We start from the raw sequence: 11,976 nt of genomic DNA, 5'->3' as shown, positions 1-11,976 counted from the left end.
ACAACAATAGTCCATGCAAATCATCACAACCATAGTCCTCACAAACCATCATCATCAATATATATAATACATAGTAGTGGTTTCCGGTCCAAATGAACAAATGAACAAATGAAAATATATGTACATATTTGAAATATGAACACACATATATACATATAGCTAAAATGAACAAATTAACATCCAACTACCATGAACAAATGGATCCATATAGCTAATATGAACACATGTTTTTGAATATAGCTACACAACAAACATCTAAAAATCAATGTAAAATCAAGAAATACTCACAATGCAGTGGTTTCCGGTCCAAACGCGTCGATTTCCGCTCGGAAAACGCCGAATACCGCTCGGGATTAGAGGATACCGCTTGGGATTACCGGTCCGAAAGTTTTTTTATTTTTTTGAGTGCCCAAACAGTCAAATATTTGAACATGTTCTATATTAGAATGATGTATGTCATCTCTACTTTCTTACCATATTTTTTCCTTTTTTATTTCAAATATTTTTGAAAATTTTAAATTCGGGCGAAATTTTTCGAAATTTACCGCCGGTATGGGTTGCCGCCTAGTAGCGGTATCGGTAAAAATCGGCGGTAACCGGCGGTTACCGATCGGTAAGGAAAACACTGTCCGTGCATCTGCTGTTTTTGTTCCAGAAGATTCTTCTGTCCACGGTGATCCATGCAAATATGTTTACTATTACTTTATTCGCGTATCACTTCCTGATGCATGCATTGTCGATGGCAAGTGCTACTCTTCCTCCCAGTTTCAATTATGTAGCCTAATTATTCGTACAGGAAATGATGTCTTTCATGATGATACAGAGGTAAGCTGAAAGCGACGATACTCAAATATGAAGTCATGCAAGTGCATACAACAGTTCTATTAAATTGTGTATATTACATTTACATCTCTGTTGGCTGTCTTCAGTACAGTGGTCTATTGGTAAAGGATGCTCCAGATGAGTTTAAGTATGGGAATTACATATTAGTGTCAAAGTTACCGGCGACCATGGAGGGATCTCTCATATTCATTCCACTGAGGTAATTTCCGTTGGTGAAGCTTCCATAAGGAAATTTTAAAATAAATAACAATACAAGATTTGAGTTTCAGTCTCTGTTGATTGATGACATATAGAAGCTTGACTATTGTTGTAATCTTTGTATATTGATGTCAATAGATAATAGAATATGCCAAACATAAGCATTTGTTTCTTTCACACCTTTATTGTGACATTTTTCTTTCTGTCTCAAGGCACCACCAACCTGATGATAATCAATTTTCTGTCAAGATTGCTCCATTCCCTCTGCAGCTGCCAGAGTACGTCTTCTGATGATTCAGGCTCCCAAAACTGATTTCTTCTGCCTAGTCCATGTTCTATGTAGAATTCTGTCCAAAGTTGTTGGATAGCATATGTCGTGACTGTGTTTGAAATTCTGGCACATGACATGGACATGTGTACTGTTTTTTGTTCTGATGTTTCTCTCGATGATTTGTGTTCGATGTTTGATGAGTGGAAAAATGCATGTTCCATGAGTGCCCGCAAACTTCGTGATGTTACTAGACTTGCCAAGCACATTTCTATCACACTACTACAAAAATAATTTGTAGTAATATTCTGACTTCTTTCAGTGGCATGTCAAAATGTAACTCGTTGTTAAACATGGAGTGGGGTTACTGTAGCAACCGACCAGCCTCTAGAAAATTATTTTCAGGAGCGGGTCACCACTTCACACTCCCTTGAAAATGATGCCTATTTTTAAGGGTGGGTGAGAGGATGACCCGTCCCTGAAAATGTCATTTGTAGGGGCGCTTCAAGTGACATTTTTAGGAGCGGGTGAGGGGGTGAGACATATATCGAGAAAAAAAAGCTTGTAAGCCCATTCAGATTAGTCATTGTTGACGCTTGCTACCGACTATTTTTAATCATTAATTTGAACAGAAAATCTAGAGAGTTTGCATTTATTACACGCAATTATATCTAAAATAATGCTAAAACCCAATATGCTCTGAAAAATATGCAATGTTGGAAATTAAGCAGAGATACAGGTTACAAGCACCTTATGATCCAAGTTATGTCGACCAATCAGATCACAGAATTTATGCTTACACAAATCAAAGCGACCACCTGCAGGTGCAACCGACCTAGGACAAGATCGGTGCACCCACAAATGACAAGCGCACTCCAATGGCTCCCTACTATAAATATGAAAGGGGGTTCATTTGAAGACACAGCACAAGTTGCACAAGTGCTTATTCCTTTCTTGCTTAGTCCTTTAGGCTAGTGGAGTTTGGCTAAAGTACCTAGTCTTCGATTCCGCGAGGTTGCTCAGGAGTTTCGGTATGAGTTTAGCTTCTACTTTCCTTTGTAATTCTCAGATAATTATAACAGACTTATCTTATAGTTATTTATATTGACATGACTTATATCCTGCGGTGTCAGACATATACTTCATGATTAGTTCGTATTCTTACTTTTATGATTTGCATGACTGATAATTAGCTTTAGTACACCGGTACCCGTTCCATTATTCGAATGTTTGCTCTAGTATGATGTCTCTCCATCCGGATGGTGGGGACTCCGTGCGGGATACTAGAGTATCGCTTATTAATGTAGACAATGTGTCTAGGTTAATCAGGTGTTGCTGGATGTCACCCTTTCGCACGGTTTGTAGAGGTAGCCAGCAAGTGGTGATAGCCTGTTTTGGACAGTGAAATCCTCCAAGTTCGGTTGGGGGGGGGGGGTAGGAAGTCCTTAAAGTACCGTGATGAGCTAGATAGTCTCTTATCTGTCAGTAATGAGCGATCTCATGGTATTTTCTGGTTGTCTAGAGTTAGAATAATCATTTGAATGGTGTATTATGTAATATGAGCTATATAATTAACTAAAAGTACATAAAATTCATACAGCTAACTTCTTCCTTTCTCCCCCCTGCCTTAGGCTTATCTTAACTTTGAGCATGAAACTTGTGTGTCACACTACTTCTTATCCATCATTTATCTTTTTTTTTAGCGAAAAGACTGGGGGGGGGTGTTCCCCACAGTAGGTTTTATAACAAAGAAAGAAAAGTTATACACAGTTCATACTTACAGGGGAGGGTAGGGGGTAGAATGTACAAACAAGAGAGGGTACAAAATTAGGTGATTGACTCTAGGCATCAAATAATATTAGACCGTTTATCCTCCCTAACTCTCACGAGCTGAAGGTAGACTTGCTCTCGAAATTTCTTCATCCATAGTCGAAATGTTGGGACTCCATTGTCAAAGATCTTGGAGTTGCGTAGGTTCCAAATTTCCCAAGCAGCAAAGACAAAAATTTCCATGCAGAAAGGTAACCCAAACCTGCCGAGCTCAAGTAGGACACGAGCACAGAGAGGCTGCGTCATGGCATGGTGAGGTGACCCTGCTGATAAGCATCATTAATTACATATTGAAGTAATTCAGCTGCAAGCACGAAGAGGAGGGGGGAGAGAGGATCTCCTTGTCTCACTCCTCTTTTGCATTTGAACTGTTTCCCAGGAACACCATTAAGTAGGATTGAGGAGAGACCAGAATTGAAGATTAGTTTGATCCAAGCTAACCATTTATCCGGGAAATCCATGTGCTTCATGACTTCTAGAACTGCATTATGTTCCACAGTATCAAAAGTTTTAGCAAAGTCAAGTTTCAACACTAAAATGGCCCTTTTACTTTGCTGACATTGATGTATGTATTCAAAACACCAAGCTATACAATCTTGAATTGTTTTAGACCTGCTAAAACCATATTAGTTTGCTTGCAAAATCTGCAGAATAACCTTTTGCAATCTTTCAGCTAGGATCTTTGTCAAGAGCTTGATACTGCAATTTATCTTACCCCCCCCTATTTATTCAATTAAATATCCAAGCAAGAATTATTCACCAACTTACCTTTATTAACCGTCACCTTCCCTGCAGAAATAAAAATGACAACCTTGGTGTAGTTCTGGGTAAAATACTACAATGGTATTCTATGCTCCTGTGGATTTACTCGTAATCTATAAAATACCCCCACATTGGTATACAAGCGCTGTTGCCTAGGAACACCCACTTGGTGGTGACGCTGGTAAACGCCAACAAGAATTTTTGGTGCCATTGCCGGAAAAGGCATAAGTTAATTAAATAGATAAAGTTATGAATAAACTCTTGACTGGTGTTCATTGTTTAGACGGGCTAACTTGGGTTTGTTTTCTCTTTAATGTGAAAATAGGATAGTGTACGACTGATTTCGATCTGCCGCAAAATTTCACTCAGAATCTGGAGTCATTGTTCAGAAGAGTTCGACCCCGTGTCGTACCCCCTCATATTTCACTCTCGGGGGTCGATCCAGTCACTATTGCGCCATGAACGTCCAACACCATGGCCCATAAGATGCTTCGTTATTTTTCTGCTCCGTCTACTGCCAACGTCTCCATTGGGCCTGATGTCAGCACTGGAGGGGAGAATTTCGAGATCAAGAAAGGTCTTATAACGATGGTGCATGCCAGCTCTTTTTGTGCCAAGGCCAATGAGAATTTCAGTGCTCATCTTCACCAATCCCTGTAGCTTCGCAGTTTCTTTGTTATCAAGGGAGTTTCACAGGACGTGATCTGGCTACGAACATTGTCGTGTTAATATAATCTTGCAAGATCTGAGTATCCATTGATTGAGATCTAGCAAGTGGGCCGAGTTGGAAGATGATATGAGTCACTTTGTCGTGGAGCTAGATTAAGAAATACAGACAAGTAGGTCACTACAACTGCACCAACGCGAAGGAGGAACGATATCAACAAAGTAAATTTGTTTGCGAATAAATCGATGGACCGAAGCTAACTGCTGTCTTGTGCTTCAATTCCAGTTTATTAAACTGATGAGACACGGCGCGTTCAAATCTTCTTGGGTATCCAGCAGCCGTGGAAGCCGTAGGGAAGGCCATAGGGGAACCATGCGCGCGCAATCTCTTCGAAGCTCGCCGCATCGAGTAGCAATGCATAGCCTTCACCTTCTGTGGTGCTTACAATAGATATCACAACGCCTACACAGTACAGACCGTTCCCATGGCAACATTCAGGTACGTATGTCTAATGCATCTCATAGCAGTTTTCTACTGGCTCAAATAGATGACAAAACATCAAAGAAATACATTTCAGTCAGTTCAAACTTACCGTCATCTTCGTCAGTTCCTCCTGGCCTCGCCACAAAGAAGGGTTCCGATGGCACGGACCCTGGCTCGTATCAGTTCTTGGCCTCTTTTTTGACAATGTCGATCTTAGTGAGCGAGTTGAAGAAATTGCAAGGCCGTTGCGCGCCACAGGCGTAAACATAACGGTATTCCTTGCCTTGGTAGGCCGGGTTGATGGAACACAACTCCACTCCCCGGCCATGCACCCAGGGTCCAGCACCGTCTCCAGCTCGCCCAAGGGGGTTCCGTCCAGCGGTATACTGAATCGGGCCACCCTTCACATGCATGCATATGGTCCACAAAAAGACTTCTAAAAAAGAATCGCTTGTACATATAGTGGCATCGATAATCAGAAACTGCAAGCATACGTGTACCTAGCATACGTGTACATATAGTGGCATCGATAATCACATTTTTTTAATTTTTTTTTGCTATATGTAAACAATTAAATGAATTTTCAGATAAAATAGAAAAATATTTTTAGGGGCGGGTGATGGTGTCACCCGTCCCTACAAATCAATTTCCGAGTTAATATAAAAGAATAGCATACCTCATAGAGTCACAAGTGCTTGTGTAGTGTAGTGTGTATATTTCGTCAAAAAATCGTAGCTTGACACAACTGGACTAGTGGTGGTGGCTGGTTGGTTAGGATAATTTTTTTTATTTTGTTGTTTTCAATTTTTTTTATAACCTATTTGATTTTCCGGACAAGAATTTGTAGGGGCTGGCCATGGCATGACCCGCCCCTAGAAATCGATTTTTAGAACGGGTGACGCCATGACTCACCCCTAAAAATGATTTTTAGGGGCAGGTGCATTACTCATCCCTGAAAAATGGCATTTTTAGCTGTGAAAACTAGAGGCGGGTACCGCATCCGCCCCTAAAAATTATTTCTGCAGTAGTGGATCCTTTGGGTGAAAAACATGCTCCGGCTCATCGGAGTGGCGATGCCGACGTCCATGGACACCGAATTTCTTGCTAGAGATATCATCTTGGAGGATCTCTTGTCAACGTCGTTTGGCTGTCCTATGGTTGACGTGCTTGCTTGTTCATTGGGAAGTCGGAGCTTACATCGCTAGAGTGCGATGTAGCTTGGCAACGAGATCCTTTCTCAATTCTTGGGGATCTTTCAGTTTAGTTTTGTTACTTTAGCAGCATCAAATGATTTGAGCATCATGTTTCTAAGAAGATGAGATGTGATGGTTTGGTATTGCATTAAGACTTTGCAAGGATGAATGGAGCGATGAAGAAAACTGAAGCTTAGTCTTTTAATTTTCTTTGTTGTATTTTAAAACCCTCATTTGAGGTTTAGAGTCAAAAAACTCTTGTAACTTTTGGTTGTATACATCCACCAGTGGATATAGAGGTCGGTTATTTGAAAACCCTCATTTGAGGTTTAGAGACTAAGATCTCTTATAACTTTTGATTATTTCTTATCTAAGAAAAGCAAGTATCTAAGACAAGCAAGTATCAATGAAGGATAATCGTTTGGGTGACAGCCACAGCCTGCCACACTGCTGTGGCAGCGCCTAAACTGCGGCGCTGAAAATCGGCGTCACAGTTGTAGCCGGATTTTGTGCTATGAAGGTCTATGGTTGTCGCGGCTTTTGGCTGAACCAAGCAGTAGCTTTTTGTTTTGTGGCTCGTGGCATGTTAGGTAGGGCAAAGTAAGGAAGAGAACCAAACACTCTAATAATATCCTAGTCAGTACTCCCAAGCATCCCGGTGGTGATAAAAAGGCACTTTGCTCTTCTAGTGTTTACAAGGATTGTTGTGGCATTTTACATCCTCGAAGATGACTGGCAATATTGAGGCCGGAGCCATTAATTATTGAGATTGCAAAATATCTCTAGTTGGCGAAAGCCTTGGAGGTGCATCTAGAGATAAGACCGCAAGACACTACTAGCTAGGCGTTGCATTGCTGTCATCCTTGTCATCAAGATAGTAATAACACGCATGTCTCCAGAAAAAAACACGTCACATTGCTTACATCCTCGTCATCAAAATGTTGCAACAAAGTAGCCGAGTCTGGGCAGGTGACGCGCCCTTCAAGGAAGAAGCCACCCACCATTGGTTTTCGGTGGGCCGTGACCCTGACCCCTGCAGCCCGCAGAGTGAAGGACCGGGAGTGCGGCCAGGGGGGAGTGAATGACAGTTCTTAAAAAGAATTTTCTCAATGAAAATAAGGTCCATGTCCTGAATTCAATCCGACACGTCGATCTCTTCTAACCGCTAAGGTGACACAAGCTAACTCGTGACGACCTCACCCTAGAACGGTAAGGAAAAACTTGATGCAAAGCAAAAGCAGCCGAAAAGCAATCTACTCGAACAAGGCACAGCACGAAGCGCGCGGAAGCAATCAATTTACCAAAGTGCCGAAAAACTTTCACTTGACCAAGCATGCAAAGATTCAACAATGATTAGTGCAGCTTAATATCACGGAAGCAAAGCTTATCCATAAAACTAATTTTGAGACACCAAAAAAATTAGAACTGAACGCCAAAAACATCCTCTTAATAAAGCATGCAAAGACTAGCAATTAAAATTACTTAACACAAGTCAATTAGGTATGCAAAGATCTAGAAGCAAAAAGCAAGATCAAGTACTAAATAACTCAAGCTAAGCATGCAGCAAAATATACTATTTGAATCACCACGGTCACAAAGATCCAGATTAGCAATGAAAGAATACACTAGCAGAGGTGATTAGCAGTAGCAATGATTAGAGACTGTAGCAAGAAAACAATGTTTTACTAGTGAGTAAGTGGAGCTCCTACAGTGCTCACCTCAGCTGTGCTCACCTGCCTGCGTGTAGCTTCCGGCCTGCAACACCGACCGGCTTGCTTGCTGCTTGGGCTGCTGCGTTGCTCCGCCTTGGGCCGCAAGTGTGCATGCGCTGCTGGCGTGTTAGCTGAGTTGCCGCGGTTTTTCTTTTTTATATTTAAAAAAAATTAAAATTTCAAAAATATATGTCCGTTTTGGAAAATTTCAAAAATATACCCCGGTCGCCCTATGAGGGGGCGACAGGGCTCAAATGTAATTTTTTTTCTTCAAATTTGCAACGAAGTCCCTGGAGAAAAAAAAAGGGGCCTGTCGCCCACCCCAGGGGCGACCAACCAGTGGGCCTAGCCTACAGGCGCCAGGGGGCCGGTCGCCCCTCTTGAGGGCGACAGGGGGGGCCTGTCGCCCCCCCACGGGCGACCGGGTCAGGCCTAAGGCCTCCCCCTCATTCCCTCCTCTCATTTGACCTCAAAAAATCGAAAAAAATCCAGAAAAAAGAGAGGGGTGAGAAGAAGGGAAGCGGCGAAGCTCTGCCGAATTCCGCACTTGTGATCTACTGGTAACTTCCGTATAAATTCGTTGATATTGTATAACAATTTAATTTAATTAACAGATTAGCTGAATTAGATTTGGTGTTTTAGAACACTGTTTTAGTATTACAATTTGAGTACTATTACAGATTTTTTCAAATAAAATAATTATACATTAGAATAGAATTATGATAGTAACTTATTGATATTGCAGTATAAGACAATAGAATTATAACAGTACCTATATTTTCATGCATCGATTTGGTATACGATATGTGCATTGCTTAAATCATTATTTGTTATTTGGCGCACCACACTATAGCGCCAATGTCTTCGTCAGGATCAACCTACATTCTGTGGAGCAAGTGTAAAGCCACCGTACCCAAAGGAATTAATGTGCCAATGTGCTTCTGCGGTTCGTTATGCAAATTCATGCAATCTGAGGTTTTAGGAGATGACTACAGCATGAGGTTCTTTATGTGTGAGAACTACGAATATGATCCACCTAAGCGATATGGCAAAGACCGGGCCAAGGTAGTAGGACAACATACGCTATTTTTCTCTATGACCTAACATTGAGTTATGATTCTAACTTGTGTTGGACAAAGTCTCCTCCGCCTCTTTGTGATTTTATGCAGTGGTTCGACACCGTGCAGTCGCAGCAGGCAAAGGACATTGTGGAACAAAAAGCAAGATGGGCTGCAGAACGTTGGCGCTATAGTAAGCGAGGAACAGCAAGAGGAGAAGCACAACAAAGAGCAAGAAGAGATCCGCAAGAGGATGGAGGAGGTGGATCGTAAGGCGGCGGCCGAACGTGAAGCTGACAGGGAGAGAAAGCGAGAGAGGGCACGCCGTGCGAAGGAAGCCGGGCCCGAAGCAATTAGGAAGGGCAAATATCCTAGGTGCACTCAGTAGAGTAGTACCATGTAATCCCGGTATTTTACATTCCATAAGGCATGGTAGGTTTAGATGCAACAAGAAATTATCTTATCGCGTGCACATGTCACTGCAATTAGTTGTTTATGTTTTAAGTTGAGAGCTTAACTCTGTGTGTTGTAGCCTTTACCATTAATTTGCAGTTGTAGCCGGGAGTCTATGAAATCTTTGAACTTTTCCTTAATATTTTCGGAGCTTTTCATGTCACTAGAATACTAAAAAGCACACATTTTATTAATATAACGATAAGAATTAAGAACTAAGAAATACATCAGGGTCTGCTGCTAAAAAGCTCGAATAGCTCAAAATAGGAACCATAGTGTATCTAGCTGCGAGTACAAGATCACAGGTTGCCACTGCTCAGCACGGCGATCACGGGTTTCCCAAATGTCGCATTCTTTGCCCAGACATACGTGACAAAAGAGGACAACCCAATAGCAGTGCTCTTCCAACATTTCAAAAAGATGTGACAACACGGCAACCACACCAGCTCACCTTCAAAGCAGTCTCTCTGGTGAGGACGACGGACCTGTCATTCTACAGCGAAGATCTGTGGCGTGTAGTGGGGAAGGCGGCATCTAGGCGCGATCGACCGAGCGGCAGTAATGTAGTGCTGTGAGTCTGCATGCACAGAGATGCATCGAGTAGTCATTTCGAGAATTGAATCTAGCCTTTTCAGTGTTAGGTCAGCTAGCCTCTTCACTGTGTTGTCATGTAGATTTTTTAGGTGTATTTACACTCCACAGTCCGGGTATCAGACCTTTGTGCGCCTATAAATACTCCCAAGTTTGTGAACTCCCAGCACAACTCAAACATCAAACCTCATTGTATACCCAATGTCTGGAGGTGGGTCTAGCGGGAAGAATTACTATGGTTTTGGGAAAGGAAAAGGGGGAAGAAAGGGAGACCCCATAATATGGGAGGGGCCTCTTGGACCTGATTCCTTTCCGGAACTAGTGTTCGAGTTTCCGCCACATCACAAGAGTGAATTTACCAATGAAACTCCTCTTCGACAATACGATAACCGTAGAGAACCGTGGCCAAAATGCAGACATGGTGAGGACTGCTTAGTGCAGATGTGCACCGACAGGATGGATGGCGGTCGGCGTTTCTTTAAATGTCCACACGCATGGGTAATACTCGGTTGTTTCATTTCTTTATCTTTAATGAGACACCTTACATGAAATTTGTTTTGCAGTCTTCCGATGCTCCAGAAAACTGTGGTTTTACTAGGTGGGTAGATCCTGCACCAATTGATTCTGTTCAGGAGTTCATCGAGTATCTCCAGATAAAGATCTATGATCTGGAATGCAAGGTGAACCATTATGAGGAAGTGAGCGAGGGTAACAAAGACGACGAAGTGGATGATACCAGCAATGCAGCCGGTTCACAGGATGAACCATGCACTATTCCTTACTGCAACTGCCCTTGTCACAAGAAGAAGGGCCATGCGCCTCCGGCACCACCGCCTGCACCACCTGCAATGGGTGGATACTGCGGAGAAGGCTCAACGCAGTTTGCTACGTGGGGGTACGGCTACTAGGACTAGCCTAGTGCTAGTGACATGCTGCATCATTGTGTTTGTTCTGTTTTTTTTTAAATTACCTAAGGCATGTTAGGTTAGTCCAGAATCTGTTTTACCGTAGTTTGCAACGGGTTCTGACATGCCACTGCATGTGTGATGTGTGTTTCATTATCGTTGTATTATGATGTAAAATTTGGTGGTTCACATTACGTAATGCATTTCTTAGTTCTTATGTTTATTTCGTGCCATGTCCGTGCCCAGCAGAGGGCTAAGAGGGTCCGATGCCATAGGGGTGGTTACATATCTCTGATGTTTATTTGTAATGAGATAGCTATGGACCGCTTATTTATACACTTCAACGTTCGCCTCTGATCACTCTCATATTTTCCATTACAATCAATAGATGATATGTTTATACTTCGATGCTCCATTACGACTAAGTACGATTCAAACTCGACATTATGTACATGTCCAGTGAATGCAAGTTTGGTACGAGACATACATACAAGCATAATACAACATTAACAATACTAAATGCGAATACATCTTAAACCGATGAACATCATATGTTATAGATCATGGTATGAAATCATCTAGGTCGTCATCCCAGTTGACAGATGGTGGTGCTGCAGATGGTGTAGTATGGCTCGACGAACCTCTTGGCTTTCCCTTTCTCTCTTTTCTGATTCTAGGTTCATGTACAGGGGGATGAACATCATGTGTTGGAGGCCATGGTTTGGGGGGCATGAAGTCATCCATGACATCATCCCAGTTAACACAAGTTTGTGCTACAGGTGGTGCAACATGACTTGACGAACCTCTTGCCTTTCCCTTTGTCTCCTTTCTGATTCTAGGTTCATGTACAGGGGGAGTAACATCATGTGTTGGAGGCCAGGGTTTGGGGGGCATGAAGTCATCCATGTCATCATCCCAGTTAACACAAGTTTGTGCTGCAGGTGGTGCAACATGACTTGACGAACTTCCGGGCATCTGTTCTTGCGCAGGCCAAGTACTATCACTCGAAGATC

This window comes from Panicum virgatum, chromosome 8K (assembly GCF_016808335.1).
Source record: "Panicum virgatum strain AP13 chromosome 8K, P.virgatum_v5, whole genome shotgun sequence".
NCBI lineage: Eukaryota > Viridiplantae > Streptophyta > Magnoliopsida > Poales > Poaceae > Panicum > Panicum virgatum.
The sequence above is the reverse complement of the archived record's forward strand: the minus strand, read 5'-3'. Positions refer to the sequence as shown.